General features: G+C 39.9%; 1 protein-coding gene across 23 annotated transcripts in view; it reads right to left on the reverse strand.

Annotated features, from left to right (window-relative positions):
- LOC118393669 (CUGBP Elav-like family member 1) overlaps nt 1-15524 on the reverse strand; it is a 54648-nt gene extending 39124 nt beyond the window's left edge. For 19 of the 23 annotated variants that reach the window (XM_052461994.1, XM_035786619.2, XM_052461984.1 and 16 more), the window contains exons 1-3: nt 15394-15458; nt 15302-15353; nt 13734-13778 (exon numbers count right to left, since the gene is read on the reverse strand). The gene's annotated coding sequence lies outside the window, so the exon portion shown is untranslated. The other 4 variants (XM_052461995.1, XM_052461981.1, XM_052461982.1 and 1 more) reach the window with 3 other exon arrangements.
- Between the last annotated feature and the right edge of the window lie 376 nt (nt 15525-15900).

Below are 15900 nucleotides of genomic sequence, written 5' to 3' on the forward strand. Positions count from 1 at the left end.
CCTTCCTAATGAGACACATAGGTCACTTCTGTGTTCAAACAAAAGTTGAAAAATTTCTTAACTATCTACATATGATAGATTTCCATTCAGTAACATATTTGACCCAACCCAACCTATGCTTAATCCACTAAAATGTCACATTCAACGTAAAATGTCTTAACAGCCCGATTAAAAGGAAAATAATCTATACATACCTTAAGAAATTAAAGGCTGACATTGTGTTTTTACAAGAAACACATCTTAGCCAGTGAACACAAGAAATTGAAAAGGGAATGAGTAGGACAAGTTTTTGCGTCCTCTTAACTCCAAAGCAAGAGGAACTGCAATTTCGATAAATAGACACATCCCCTTCTGCATCAACAACATCTCTGATCCCTCTGGCAGGTTTGTTTTGGTGCAGGGGCATATGTTTTCAGAGTCTTGGACCCTATTGAAGAAATTGGGCCCCATTCAAGAAATTTAGAACCAGGAACAGATATAGCCCTTGGTTCTCCCCAGACCTGACTGCCCTTAACCAACACAAAAACATCCTATGGCGTTCTGCATTAGCATCGAACAGCCCCGTGATATGCAGCTGTTCAGGGAAGCTAGAAACCATTATACACAGGCAGTTAGAAAAGCTAAGGCTAGCTTTTTCAAGCAGAAATTTGCTTCCTGCAACACTAACTCAAAAAAGTTCTGGGACACTGTAAAGTCCATGGAGAATGAACACCTCCCCCCAGCTGCCCACTGCACTGAAGATAGGAAACACTGTCACCACTGATAAATCCACCATAATTGAGAATTTAAATAAGCATTTTCCACCTGGCTACTCCTACGGCACTGCTGGCCATGCTTTCCACCTGGCTACTGCCTACCCCAAATCAGGTCAACAGCACTGCACCACCCACAGCAACCTCGCCCAAGCCTTCCCCATTTCTCCTTCTCCAAAATCCGTTCAGCTGATGTTCTGAAAGAGCTGCAAAATCTGGACCCCTACAAATCAGCCGGGCAAGACAATCTGGACCCTTTCTTTCTAAAATTATCTGCCGAAATTGTTGCCACCCCTATTACTAGCCTGTTCAACCTCTCTTTCGTGTCGTCTGAGATTCCCAAAGATTGGAAAGCTGCGCCTGTGCCATTAAATGTAAACTCATCCAGTCATCCCCCCTCTTCAAAGGGGGGACACTCTCAAAACTGACCCAAACTGCTACAGACCTATATCTATCCTACCATGCCTTTCTAAGGTCTTCAAAAAGCCAAGTCAACAAACAGATTACCGACCATTTCGAATCTCACCATACCTTCTTTGCTATGCAATCTGGTTTCAGAGCTGGTCATGGGTGCACCTCAGCCACGCTCAAGGTCCTAAATGAGATCTTAACCACCATCGATAAGAAACATTACTGTGCAGCCGTATTCATTGATCTGGCCAAGGCTTTCAACTCTGTCAATCACCACATCCTCATCGGCAGACTCGACAGCCTTGGTTTCTCAAATGATTGCCTCGCCTGGTTCACCAACTACTTCTCTGATAGAGTTCAGTGTGTCAAATCGGAGGGTTTGCTGTCCGGACCTCTGGCAGTCTATGGGGGTGCCACAGGGTTCAATTCTTGGACCGACTCTCTTCTCTGTATACATCAATGAGGTCGCTCTTGCTGCTGGTGAGTCTCTGATCCACCTCTACGCAGACGACACCATTCTGTATACTTCTGGCCCTTCTTTGGTCACTGTGTTAACAACCCTCCAGGCAAGCTTCAATGCCATACAACTCTCCTTCCGTGGCCTCCAATTGCTCTTAAATTACAAGTAAAACTAAATGCATGCTCTTCAACCGATCGCTACCTGCACCTGCCCGCCTGTCCAACATCACTACTCTGGACGGCTCTCACTTAGAATACGTGGACAACTACAAATACTTAGGTGTCTGGTTAGACTGTAAACTCTCCTTCCAGACCCATATCAAACATCTCCAATCCAAAGTTAAATCTAGAATTGGCTTCCTATTTCGCAACAAAGCATCCTTCACTCATGCTGCCAAACATACCCTTGTAAAACTGACCATCCTACCAATCCTCGGCATTGGCGATGTCATTTCCAAAATAGCCTCCAATACCCTACTCAACAAATTGTATGCAGTCTATCACAGTGCAATCCGCTTTGTCACCAAAGCCCCATATACTACCCACCATTGCGACCTGTACGCTCTCGTTGGCTGGCCCTCGCTTCATACTCGTCGCCAAACCCACTGGCTCCATGTCATCTACAAGACCCTGCTAGGTAAAGTACCCCCTTATCTCAGCTCGCTGGTCACCATAGCATCTCCCACCTGTAGCACACGCTCCAGCAGGTATATCTCTCTAGTCACCCCCAAAACCAATTCTTTCTTTGGCCGCCTCTCCTTCCAGTTCTCTGCTGCCAATGACTGGGACGAACTACAAAAATCTCTGAAACTGGAAACACTTATCTCCCTCACTAGCTTTAAACACCAACTGTCAGAGCAGCTCACAGATTACTGCACCTGTACATAGCCCACCTATAATTTAGCCCAAACAACTACCTCTTTCCCTACTGTATTTTATTTATTTAGCTCCTTTGCACCCCATTATTTGTATTTCTACTTTGCACATTCTTCCATTGCAAAACTACCATTCCAGTGTTTTACTTGCTATTTCCATTTACTTTGCCACCATGGCCTTTTTTGCCTTTACCTCCCTTATCTCACCTCATTTGCTCACATCGTATATAGACTTGCTTATACTGTATTATTGACTGTATGTTTGTTTTACTCCATGTGTAACTCTGTGTCGTTGTATGTGTCGAACTGCTTTGCTTTATCTTGGCCAGGTCGCAAAAATACCTGGTTAAATAAAGGTGAAATAAATACATGTAATATTTATGCTTCTAACTTCGATGACCATATGTTTATTCAGAATGTCTTCCTTCAGGTCGCTCAAGCACCACCAGGATGGCTACTGGTTGGAGGAGATTTTTTATTTTTTATTTAAATACAGTTCTTGATAGGTCCTCTGATAAACCCTCACTTCTTACCAAAGCCGGCAAGCTCACCATGTCATTCATGAAATATCTCAATTTACTAGACATCTGGAGACAGTTGCACCCACAGGATAGGGACTACTCTTTTTATTCACACCCACACGCATAGATAACTTTTTACTTTCGACACAACTGTTTCATAGAGTGTTAGATGTCAAGTATCTCCCCAGATTGCTTAGTGACCATTCTCCTCTGGTATTATCAATCTCCATTCCTACCAAGGTAAATAGAGCATATAGATGGATACGAAATTCTATACTCCTAAAGCAACCTGAATTTTGTGCATTCATCAAAGAGCAGATCAATATTTTTACTTTGACGAACAAACCCTCCGCTCCTGACAGTTTCATTCTTTGGGACACATTGAAGGCCTATCTGGGGGGACAGATCATTTCCTATACTAAAGGGCTGAAGAGAAAACACGGTGCGGAACTGAGTGCCCTTGAATCTGAAATCTCTGAGCTAGAGAAAACCTACCAAAGAGGCCCGACTAAAGATCTATACAGGCTTTTGGTAAATAAAAAACTGAAATATAATATTCTGAACACATATCAAGCTGAGAGAGGGCCATCACTAAATCAAAACAGCGTTATTACGAGCTTGGAGAGAAAGCTCAGAAAGTATTGGCATGGCAACTGAAAGCAGAGGAAAGTAAGAGGACAATTAATGCTATAGAAACTCTTACTAATGAGATATTTCGACCCTACTGAAATTAATAATACTTTTAAGAAATACTATGAAGACCTCTACACTTCCCAATCAAGCGATGATCTATCAGAGATCGACTCCTTTCTCTCCTCTCTCAACCTCCCATGCCTGTCAGGGGAAGACAGGGAGCGCCTGAGTGAACACTTCTCAGTTCCTGAATTGTTGGAGGCCATTATATCCTTACCTTCTAATAAATCTCCTGGGGATGGCTTCACTCCAAAGTTCTATAAAGAATTTAGGGAACTGTTGGTCCCCTACCTTATGGAGGTACTTAAAAAAGCCAGGGAAGACAACTGCTTTCCAGAGTATCTCTCTCAAGCAGTGATTACTGTAATCCACAAGGGAAAAACCCGCTAAAGTGTGCCTCCTATAGACCAATCTCTCTCCTTAACACAGATTGTAAACTGGTCACCAATATGCTATCTAAGAGACTGGAGTCATGTCTTCCCCTGTTGGTCAACCCAGATCAGACTGGCTTCATAATTAGATTGTCCGGCAATAATCTCAGAAGGTTCTTTGATATAATTCACCTTGCTAACAAAAACAAAATACCTAGTGTCGCAGTCTCCCTCGACGCTGAAAAGGCCTTTGATAGGGTTGAATGGCCATACCTCTTTCGCGTCGTGGAAAAGTTTGGTTTAGGTACCGTGTTCGTAAATTTGATAAAATCACTCTACAAATCTCCTAAAGCTAGGATTGCTACCAATGGGATTACTTCCTCCTCTTTCCCTCTTTATAGGGGGGGAACAGACAAGGTTGCCCAATTAGCCCCCACCTCTTTGCCCTCGCCATCGAACCGTTGGCTGAGGCTATTAGAACATGCCCTGACATACATGGCTTTGAGGTGGGCCCCCATACCCATAAATGATCACTCTTTGCGGACGACCTTATCTTATTTCTAACAAACACAGAACACTCCCTCTCTCACTTGCAGATCCTACTACAGTGTTATAGTTATTTCTCTGGATATAAGGTCAATTTTGATAAAAGCTAAATCTTACCGTTGTCTGTCTTTGTCCATCATACCATCAAGCACAAGTTTCCTTTTAGATGGTCGCCTATGGGCTTCACACATTTGGGCATAATGTTGGATGGTAATCTGAACAACCTCTATAAACTCAATCTGGCCAATTTCTTGCAAAAGGTGGAGGGTGACCTTTGTAAATGGATGGACTTACCTCTCACTCTACTGGGTAGAATCAATGTAATTAAAATGAATGTCCTGCCCAGATTTCTATATCCTTTTCAATCTCTTCCTATCCCTGTTCCCGCAGCATTCTTTTCCTCTCTCGACAAGCTGACCAGAAGGTTTATCTGGCACGGCAAAACCCCCAGGGTTGGCCTGGATAAACTGACCCTTGATTACAGCCAAGGGGGCTTAAACCTCCCCAATTTTAGAATGTATTACTGGGCTGCACAGTCTAGGTCTGTGGCTCAGAGGTTTGACAATGGTCCCTCTCCCTCATGGTTGAACATTGAAAAGCTTGAGTTAAATGATGACACTGGGGCAGAATTGTTTTACAAATGGGACAGAAAATCTGTAAAAACCATCACAGACAACCCTTTAATCATACATTCTGTCCTGGCATGGTGCAAACTGCATGAGCTGTTCAGACAAGGGGGATTCCTTTCCCCTAAAACTCCTTTATGGAACATTAGATTGATTCCTATGTTTTTCCATAATAGTAACTTTAGACCATGGTCTGATCACTCTTCTGGAACATTGTTACGAGGAGGGAGTTCTTATGTCTTTTGATCAGCTGAAACAGAAATACCATTTGCCAAACAGGGACTTCTTTAGCTACCTACATCTACGAAACTTTATTAGGGTGACTCAAGGGACAATGGAACCTACCAAAGATGTCACCTATTGAACAACTCTGCCACGCAGAGCAACCACTGTTCAAGACCATTTCCCGTGTTTACGATGCTCTTATGTCAGGACTAACACCGCCTGAGCTAGATAAACCCCGACTTAGATGGGAAAAAGATCTGGGTATTGATCTTGATGAGGGTCTATGGAGTGACCTATGCAGGGATGGTGTTACATCCACATTGAACTCCAAATACAGACTGATGGAGTTTAATTTCCTCCATCAGCTCTATATCACCCCATCTAGACTGCACAAGTTCAACTCTGATATCTCCTCCCTTTGTTTTAGATGTGGCTCAGATGAAGGAACATTTCTCCATTCTACTTGGCAGTGTTTAAAACTACACGGTTTCTGGCAGGGGGTATGCGATACCATATCCTCAATTCACGGGGTTGCATTCCCTTTAGACCCGGAGGTCTGTCTACTAGGCAACTTCACTAACAACAATCTTAGGCAAAGCCATACTATAAAGCTAACAGAAATATTGCTAGCGATTGCCAAGAAATGTATTGCCTTGAAATGGAAATTGGATTCCTCCCTGCCAGTTGCAATGTGGAAGTTAATTGTATCGCACTGGAGAAAATCACTTACTGCTTGAGGAATAAGTTAGACATTTTACAGAATTTGGCAACCTTTTGACTATATGGAGAATCTCCCCCCACATCACATTGATTGAATCTCTATATAATCCTCACATAATGTTTCACACGTAATGCATAATATGTAGCCTACGGCAGGTGACCATGTGATCCAATGTCTCATTTTCATTTTGTTTGTATACATCAATTATTTTTATTATGCTCGTCTGTTACTGTCACTTTGTCCTATCGTTGTCTAAAATATTTTCACTTTTGTTTTGAATGTTCTTAATTGGAAAATGCTAAAATAAAATATTCAACAAAAAAAAGAAAGCTGATGGGATCATCTTTTTAATAGAGACCATCAGTCGGTTTTCTCACACAATTGCATAGCCTATAGAAATGTTGCACAACATGAGCTCATTCTCTCATGAAGTGTTTGATTAGACTTTTGATGACATTTGCATTGATGTCAGCGTGATTAGAGGGACAATCTAGTGCTGAGTATCAGGCAGTTAGCAAGTTTGGAAAGCTACCAATGACCATCAGCAGCATCAGAGCTTGGAGAAGCCTAATTACCTTGACTAAACGGTCACGTGGAAATTGACTGCTGTCATGACTCGTGACCACCGGTGTGGTAGTAACATGGTCACTGTAACAGCCCTAACCGGGGCAAGGTTCATCTTCCAACAGGACAAAAAGCCTCATCATACAGCCAAGACAATGCAAGAGTGCCTTCGGGAAAAGTCTCTGAATGTCATTGAGCCCAATAGTTGAAGTGTACCTATGATGAAAATTACAGGCCTCTCATCTTTAAGTGGGAGAACTTGCACAATTGGTGGCTGACTAAATACTTTTTTGCCACAGTGTAGGTGCACCAAGCTTGTAGAGAGTCTTTCCCAAGAAGACTCAAGGCTGTAATCACTGCCAAAGGTGATTCAAAAAGTACTGAGTAAAGGGTCTGAATACTTACGTAAATGTGATAGTTATTTTTATACATTTGCAAAAAATGTCTAAAAACCTATTTTTACTTTGTCATTATGGGGTATTGTGTGTAGATTATTGAGGGGGGAAACAATTTAATCTATTTTAGAATAAGGCTGTATCTTAACAATGTGGAAAAAGTCAAGGGGTCTGAATATTTTCTGAATGCACTGCTAAACTAAAAAAAAGCTTGGTCGACCAACAGCCTATCGACCAAACAATCGGCAGTCGAATAATAATAATAATAATAATAATAATTAGGGTCAGCCCTAATTCCAGCGCAGACTGGAATCTGAAGATGTTGGGCAAATTCTTCTTTATTGAACAAAATACAATTCTGAAGATTCTGGATCCCTATTTTAACAATGTCATGAATTTTGGGTTGGCTGTTATGTTAATCACTGCATTAGGTTGCACTTTAAAATATCCTGCATGGACGTATTAGATAAAAACGTATTTCTTGAATACGATCTCAGTAGTATATTACACCTCTTAATAAACGCTGTGAATGACTTTATAAGTGATTACATATTTTTTTCTAATGCGTGTCCAAGCTTTTTCTTGTTGGAGCGACAAAATTATGGGCTGGTACCAACTGAAAAAGTTAGTGGCGCTAATGCCACCTGAGGAAAATGTTAGTAGAATGGCCTGTATCCCTTCCCTCTTCCTGTTCTGAATCATCATAAAATTCCTCTTCTTGCCCAGTCCGGTTTTAACCCTGACCGCTTACAGATATAATATGTACTTATAAGAATATTTATAAGATAAATACACAACGTTGAGACAGAGTACGAGAGGTCAAGACGTCAATAGAATTAACAATCGATGGAAATAGTGTTTCTGTAAAAGGGAATTATTTATCAATGGGTCAGAGACATGGGAGCATCTATACAGTGAGCCTGAAATAGTATACTTGTTATTTGGCCATTGGCCCAGTTGTACTGCAAGGACTTCTAATTGGTCAACCACAGGCTAGGGCTGGGTTATAAAACTAGATCCTGTCCCTTTGGAGATAATCACAGAAGAGATCACTGGATAGCATGACCATCTACTTCCAAGCATGATTTGTCCTATTTGAATAGACCTATTTTAACCCCAGATTTGCTTTGGGGTCTGTGTTAAAGAATAACATCACCTGCTGACACGCATCCATATCCAGTCTCTCACCAGAGCCCCACTAAGTACATCCACAGTATGTTTTTTCAATACTGTCAATAATGTTTAAACTATTTATTTGCAGTAGTTTTTTTTAATACATTTGAATATTTGTAGCTACTTTTAAAGTAAATGCCTATAGTCAAATTGTACAACACGTTAGGAGATAAAGAACATTGCGTTCTTAATTTCACGTGTACGCTTATGGTAGTCCCCAGTCACGTGTTGTTCGTTTACAAGCACACAACGATGAGAGGCCAGAGCCTTGTGATTCACTCACTGTTGTGCAGCATGCGTCAGGGGATTTAATTACAGCATGGAATTAATAACTAAAATGTTTTCTATCTTATAACTATTAAGTTACCTGTCAGAAATGTGCTAAATGCACTGCAGTTGTGCATTTGGTTTGCTAATTTAGTAGCTAGTTAGCTATCTAGCTAAGTGGTTAGCTTCTTCCAAAATCAAGTATTCACTTAGTAACAGCAGATAATCCACTCCTGGATCAAGAGCCTTACTGGCTATTATTTGTTTTGTGCGTGCATAAAACTGTGAATAGAATTTGAGTTACTTGTATACTTTGTCAGAAACTGTACAAAAAGTTTGTAATGTGCTCGTTAGCATTCTATACAGGATTTTACTTGTACTTGTTAGAATTGCTAACCTTCGGATTACAACGTATTAGTGGGTTTTGAAAACAGCGGCCCTTGTGTTCAGTGCTGGTATTACCGAATATCCCAGTATGGCGCAACACAAGGTTGGTATGACAATCTGGATACTGCCCAAGCCATAGATTTTCAAGTAGATTCAAGTCAACATTCACTGTCTTCTTGGTAAGCAACTACAGTGTAGATTTGGCCTTGCATTTTAGGTTATTGCCCTGGTGAAAGGTGAATGAATCTCCCAGTATCTGGTGGAAAGCAGGCTGAACCAGGTTTTCCTCTAGGATTTTGCCTGTGCTTAGCTCTATTCCATTTATTTTTTATCCTGAAAAATGCAGCCCCACTATGCTTAAAATATGAGAGAGTGCTAGTGTTGTAGGCCTGTTCAATTGTCACCATGCCCTGTTGTGCATACACTTCCTTCTTTTCTCTCTGTCAACTATGACAGACAAAATGAGTTTTCTCCAAGCCATTAAAAATGGTTTTTACATGAAAATCCCTGACATTGTAGGTATTTTTAGTGACTGAAATTATTTGTAAAATTATGGTGTAAAATAAGTATTTGGTCACCTACAAACAAGCAACCAGGGAGGTTGACTGTGTTTGATATGCTCTCACAGACCTGATAATTTTATATTCTCATTAAAAATCATGTTAAAAAAACATTATTGGCTCCTCAGTGTCCATGCAACTTGTTTTTGTGCTACTCCCACTTAAAAAGAGGAGAGAGGCCTGTAATTGTCACCATAGGTACACTTCAACTATGACAAAATGAGAAGGAAAAAAATGAAAATCACATTGTAAGATTTTTTTATGAACTTTATGTTAAAATCAGTATTTGGTCACCTAAAACAAGCAAGATTTCACAGACCTGTAACCACTTCTTTAAGAGGCTCCTCTGTCCTCTAAACAGTCAACTTGTTATCAGTATAAAAAGACACCTGTCCAAACTCACACTCCAAACTCCACTATGGCCAAGACCAAAGAGCTATCAAAGGACACCAAAAACAAAATTGTAGACCTGCACCAGCCTGGGAAGACTGAATCTGCAATAGGTAAGCAGCTTGGTTTGAAGAAATCAACTGTGGGAGCAATTATTAGGAAATGGAAGACATACAAGACCACTGATAATCTCCCTCGATCTGGGGCTCCACGCAAGATCTCACCCCGTGGGGTCAAAATGATCACAAGAACGGTGAGCAAAAATCCCAGAACCACATGGTGGGACCTAGTGAATGACCTGCAGAGAGCTGGGGCCAAAGTAACAAAGCCTACCATCAGCAAGGGCATTGAAGATGAAACGTGGCTGGGTCTTTCAGCATGACAATGATCCCAAACACACCGGCCGGGCAACGAAGGAGTGGCTTCGTAAGAAGCATTTCAAGTTCCTGGAGTGGCCTAGCCAGGCTCCAGATCTCAACCCCATAGAAAATCTTTGGAGAGAGTTGAAAGTCTGTGTTGCCCAGCAACAGCCCCTAAACATCACTGCTCTAGATGAGATCTGCATGGAGGAATGGGCCAAAATACCAGCAACAGTGTGTGAAAACCTTGTGAAGACTTACAGAAAACGTTTGACCTTTGTCATTGCCAACAAAGGGTATATAACAAAGTATTGTGATAAACTTTTGTTATTGACCAAATACTTATTTTCCACCATAATTTCCAAATAAATTCATTAAAAAAATCCTACAATGTAATTTTCAATGTTATTTCTTCTCATTTTGTCTGTCATAGTTGAAATGTACCTATGATGAAAATTACAGGCCTCTCTCATCTTTTTAAGTGGGAGAACTTGCACAATTGGTGGCTGACTAAATACTTTTTTTGCCCCACTGTATATAGGCTTGGCATAACAAAGGGATGGAATACTTTTTTTCATTTCTTATGATTTTATAAAATTCAAAAAACAGGATCCCACTTTGACATTATGGGGTAGTGTGTGTAGGCCAGTGACAAAATATCTATATTTAATCCATTTTAAATTCAGGCTGTAACAACAAAATATGGAAAAAGTAAAGGAGTATGAATACTTTCTGAAGGCACTGTATTTTCTCTGAGACTGGTCAGTGAGAAACTACATAGTAAGTAATTTCTTCGACTTTTTTCATTCTTATTCTGCGGCAGGTAGCCTAGTGGACTCGTTGGAGCATTAGACTAGTAACCGAAAGGTTGCAAGATCGAATCCCCGAACTAACAAGGTAAAAATCTGTTATTCTGTCCCTGAACAAGGTCATTAATCCACTGTTCCAAGGCCGTCATTGAAAATAAGAATTTGTTCTTAACTGACTTGCCTAGTTAAAAAAAAATATATATATATATATAATAATACAAGGAGAAAAAATTATAACAGTACAAGGAGGGGTCTGTCACACCTATGTGAAAATTCAGCCAAAGGGAGTCATCTCCCCTCACTTAATCATTGAATTACTCCATAGCATTCCACAACATCTTTGTGTCTTTCTTTCAAAATGGCATCTAAAAGCCTGTTGACAAATCATGATGCAATAAAAGGAAATACAGCACTCAGAGGCTAAATCTAAGGCCTCATACACAACCCTTTTTTTAAACGACACTGTAGGCCATTGTTATAATTTATAATGTTATCATCATTACCGTTATAAATGTGGACATCACAGTTATAGGAACAAAGCATTTATTAAAACAACATAAACACAAGTGTGTACAATCCAAATTAGTGTGACACATATGGAAACTGTCCAACTTCACCTATGTTGCTGGCTAGTTACCTCCCAAATAACAACAGGCACCACACCTCTGCAACTAGTAACCACAAGACCTCATGGCAAAAACAAACCAAAAAATACTGATTAAATCAACAGTGAGTCAATAAGTTTAACTTAAGTGATAGTGCAAAATGTCAAACGAAAAAAAGAGTGCATTCAAGTGTGTGGTCTGCGGCCAATTATTTTTTGTTGTTTGTATCCCAGTCTTATTGTGCAACATAATGCAGGTAAGTTAACTATAAGGCTGGGATATATGTGACCCAGAAGAATTGGCCGCAGAACGCACACTAAAGCAAAAAAAAAATACAAAGTACTAATACATACATGGAAATTATATTGATAACAGCATTTTGTAATAATAAAGTTGGTATGTAAAGAAAGGAGACCCCCCCCACAGAAACCATGTTTTCCACCCTCTTCCCACCCCGCATAGCAACACAGGTTGGTTTGCAGTACCGTGAATGTGTACCTCAAACTGGCAACTGAGTGTATATTTTGTATGTATGTGTTAGGCTTTACCTGAGATTATTCTTTACAGAGTCAAGTATATTTATCCAGACCTCAATTGTTGCTTGACTAGCACCATTCATTCTCACCGTCGATAATTCTGATCTTACAACTTCTAACGGTATTCACTGGCGATTTCAGAGTTGGCTATTTGCCATTTAAGAACCAACATCTTTTTTTGTGGCAGTGTTGCCTGCCAGCAATAATTGTCTCTGATTGAGAGATTCAAGGAGCTGTCATCGTTAAGTAACACAGAAGATGCAACACATTTAAAATGTACATTCATGCACTTCGTCCCAGAAGCATTTAACTGCACGGCACTCCTACATCATATGAAGGAATGTGCCTACCTGATTTAGGGGACACATTGAACAGTTGGATGTTGGGGCAAATTTCATCAGAAAACTTTTCATGGGGTTAAATACAGTCTGAACACATTTTAAATGTATAAATTGATGGTTCTGATTACGGGACACCAAGGTAATATTTTCCATATTCTGTTAAAGGGTTGTTCAGATTCCCTTAGATCTGTGGACCATAATTTTTGGATGACTAGCTCAGAATGAGGGTACGGATTCCACATTTGGACCAATGTAAAGCATCATTATGAAATAATGGAGTATGTGCATACCATTTTGATTCCCAGTTACAGGCACTTGAATGAACTCATGACTCAATTATATATGCACCAAAATGACAATCTGTTTGTCTTCAGTGCCTTGTGAAAGCCTAACACTAAGATCGTATTTTATAAGCAAAACATTTTGGCAATAGAATAAGCTTTCAAATGATGCCCACCTGACCCATAATTGAACATTTTTGGATTGCATAAACAACAAGTTATTTTGTGATGGGCTGGGCTCCAAACAAACTACAAGTGTGCATGCTTCAGTTCGTCAATCGCAAACCTAGGAGAGCTTAATTGTTTGTTATTGTTGTACCTACCCCAACATTTCAATGAATATTCTTGATTTGTTACTGAATGTATCCAGATTACTTTCAGATTTCATTACTGGCAGATGCTGTGAAAAGTACAGTAAATGTAAAATGCACATCCAATTAAAAATGTAATGTTTGGATTCAGGTGAACTGTTGTGTCCTCACCTTTGGTCTGACAATGTCCACATAATCTCCAAAGTGTTCTCATGCATTTGCTTTGTATATTTCTTCTGTTAGAAACATTTCAATTCGGCCATAAGAAGGCTACGATGGCAATCATGTTTAGAACCTTGTGCTTTTTCTGCCCATGTGATGAAAATTAATCTCTGGCCATGACTTAAATAGCCTACTTGCCCTGCATCAAGGCATTGAAATAGCCATATTGTTTCAGTGACCCAACAGGCTACTACTACTAAAGCTCTCTGAATACCATTTTAAGCCAGCTGAGACCATTGCTTAAAAGGACTTTATGGGGATGTAGTCTACCTCTAAGCAGTAGATTCTAATCAGAGAGAAGGGGGGCTGAGAATGCCTAGCCTGATGACTTACCCTGGGTTTGCTTGTCACGTAGGTAATGGTTCTTCCCCCTTTATCCTGTTAACAAATAGATACATAGAATGACCAAATCTGTGCGATTGACATTTAACAGCCACTGATTCTCACTTTCGCATTATAAGCAATAAGACAAGTCAGGGCTGATGATCTGCTTCCGAGATCTAAACCTGCTAACATAAATAGTCAAGTTCTCCAGTTTGGAGGACTCCATGGTTCCATGACAACTCAACTGCATTGAATAACTAAAACAAGCCATCTTCAACTTAATATAATAATAATAATATATGCCATTTAGCTGATTCAACTTGTCATGCATACCACCTCCATCCAGTGTAGCACATTACCAGTGCTATAGGTCAAATTGTAATGCACCAGTGACATGACTGAATTATTTGTATGCAATCAGTTTCTATAAATGTGTCAAACATTGCTTATGCTGCATCTTGTATGCATAATGAAAAATGTATGTCATGTGAGGTTATGACCACTGGTCTGTTCAACTAAACTCCATCTCATAAAATGAGTCATTACTCCAAACGAACTTGTAGAGGTTCTCTCTCATACATCAGCAATTCTCTAGACACATAACAGTTGCATTTGACAGCTACATTCTTATGTATGAAAACGCTAGATTTGAAAATAGGTTACATTGTATATGGATACAGCGAACTGTAGGCATGTGACTTGCCGGTGCACTGCAGAGAGATCCATCGAAGTCACACTTATGAAGACACCAGTCAGAATAATTTTTGTTTTGTCGTGATATCTAACAACAATTACTGTATACTGGCAACTTAAATAGTTGTCCTTGAAGAACACAAGCCTCACAACCACTGTTTTTGAACTGCCACTGTTGCAGCTCACTCATATGTGGCCTGAGAACAGACGTTCGAGGGAAGTAGACTGACCTCAACCCTCATTTAGTTAGTTTACGAACGTTACTAGCTAACTATTATATTGATTGATGCAAGGGTTTTAAAAATCGTAAATGTTCAACAGATCTCGTCTCAATTCAACATTTAGACATTTTTGTTCAAACGTTAGGCGAGTATAAATAAATAGATGCTTTGCGTGTTTGTTTTTAGTGTATTGATCATCAAATCCAATATATTAGCAGATGTGGCAGCTAACAGTAACTGTTTCATGAAACAGCAAGTGTTGTTGCTAGCTAGCCAACTCGTAGTGTGAGGCTAACAGTTATCTGTTTAGAACCAGGCTCGGTGGTACTAGTAACGTTAGCTTGTTGATTAGCACACCTACTGGCTATTTCAGTCTTCTGTTAGCTAAATGCAAACATTAGCAAAAGAAGAATCATGCGTATTTGGGAACATTAGCTAGCAGTTATGTTTTTGTTGTTGTAAGAATGGTTCCATTTAGCAAACAGCTAGCTAGTTTTCTGGAAAGCAGTTTAATGACGCATGTTGTTTGTGACTCTCTTTGCTGAGCCAGCTGACTGATCCATAAACAAGCCGAATGTGCGCCGCTATCTCGCGTCGGATAACACATTTATTTGATAGCTAGATAAATTAGCTGGCGAATAATTTTACTTTTACCCTACTTACCTGTGTGATGTCTTAACTTTAAAATGCGACTACCTACGTGTTTAGCCAACACAGTGTGCTATCACTGTGCTAAGTGTGCTATCACTGTGCTAAGTGTGCTATCACTGTGCTAAGTGTATGTTTGGTGGTTTATTAATTGTTTCGATTATTTTCTTGTCCAGCTCACTTTTAGACTTGTACTTCTATCTTGCAAAATGGCGGTCTTTCCTGCATTTACCATCAAACTCTCTGAAACAGGGGATTGGGGGTGTGACCGTCGAGGATGTTTTTTTTAATTGAAGTGAATGTTGGACCAAACAACGTTAGCTAAATATTTTTTTTAAACATTTTCTAAATGTGCGTTATATTTAACACATTTTCTTGAGTTTTCGGGGCGCCTTTAGACCCATTGTGCCATTTAGAATAACAAGTGTCCCCTCTGTCAAAACATGGTACGTTCTATATCCTTTCTCGTGGGAGGATGTTATGTAGTCATTCTGTTATTTTATAGCTCGATGGTCACCTGCAAAGTTATTGCGTTGCCATTCAATATATATATATATATATATATATATATATATATATATATATATATCAGTGCATTTTGATGTAAGCTGCCT

This window comes from Oncorhynchus keta, chromosome 14 (genome assembly GCF_023373465.1).
Source record: "Oncorhynchus keta strain PuntledgeMale-10-30-2019 chromosome 14, Oket_V2, whole genome shotgun sequence".
NCBI classification, from domain to species: domain Eukaryota; kingdom Metazoa; phylum Chordata; class Actinopteri; order Salmoniformes; family Salmonidae; genus Oncorhynchus; species Oncorhynchus keta.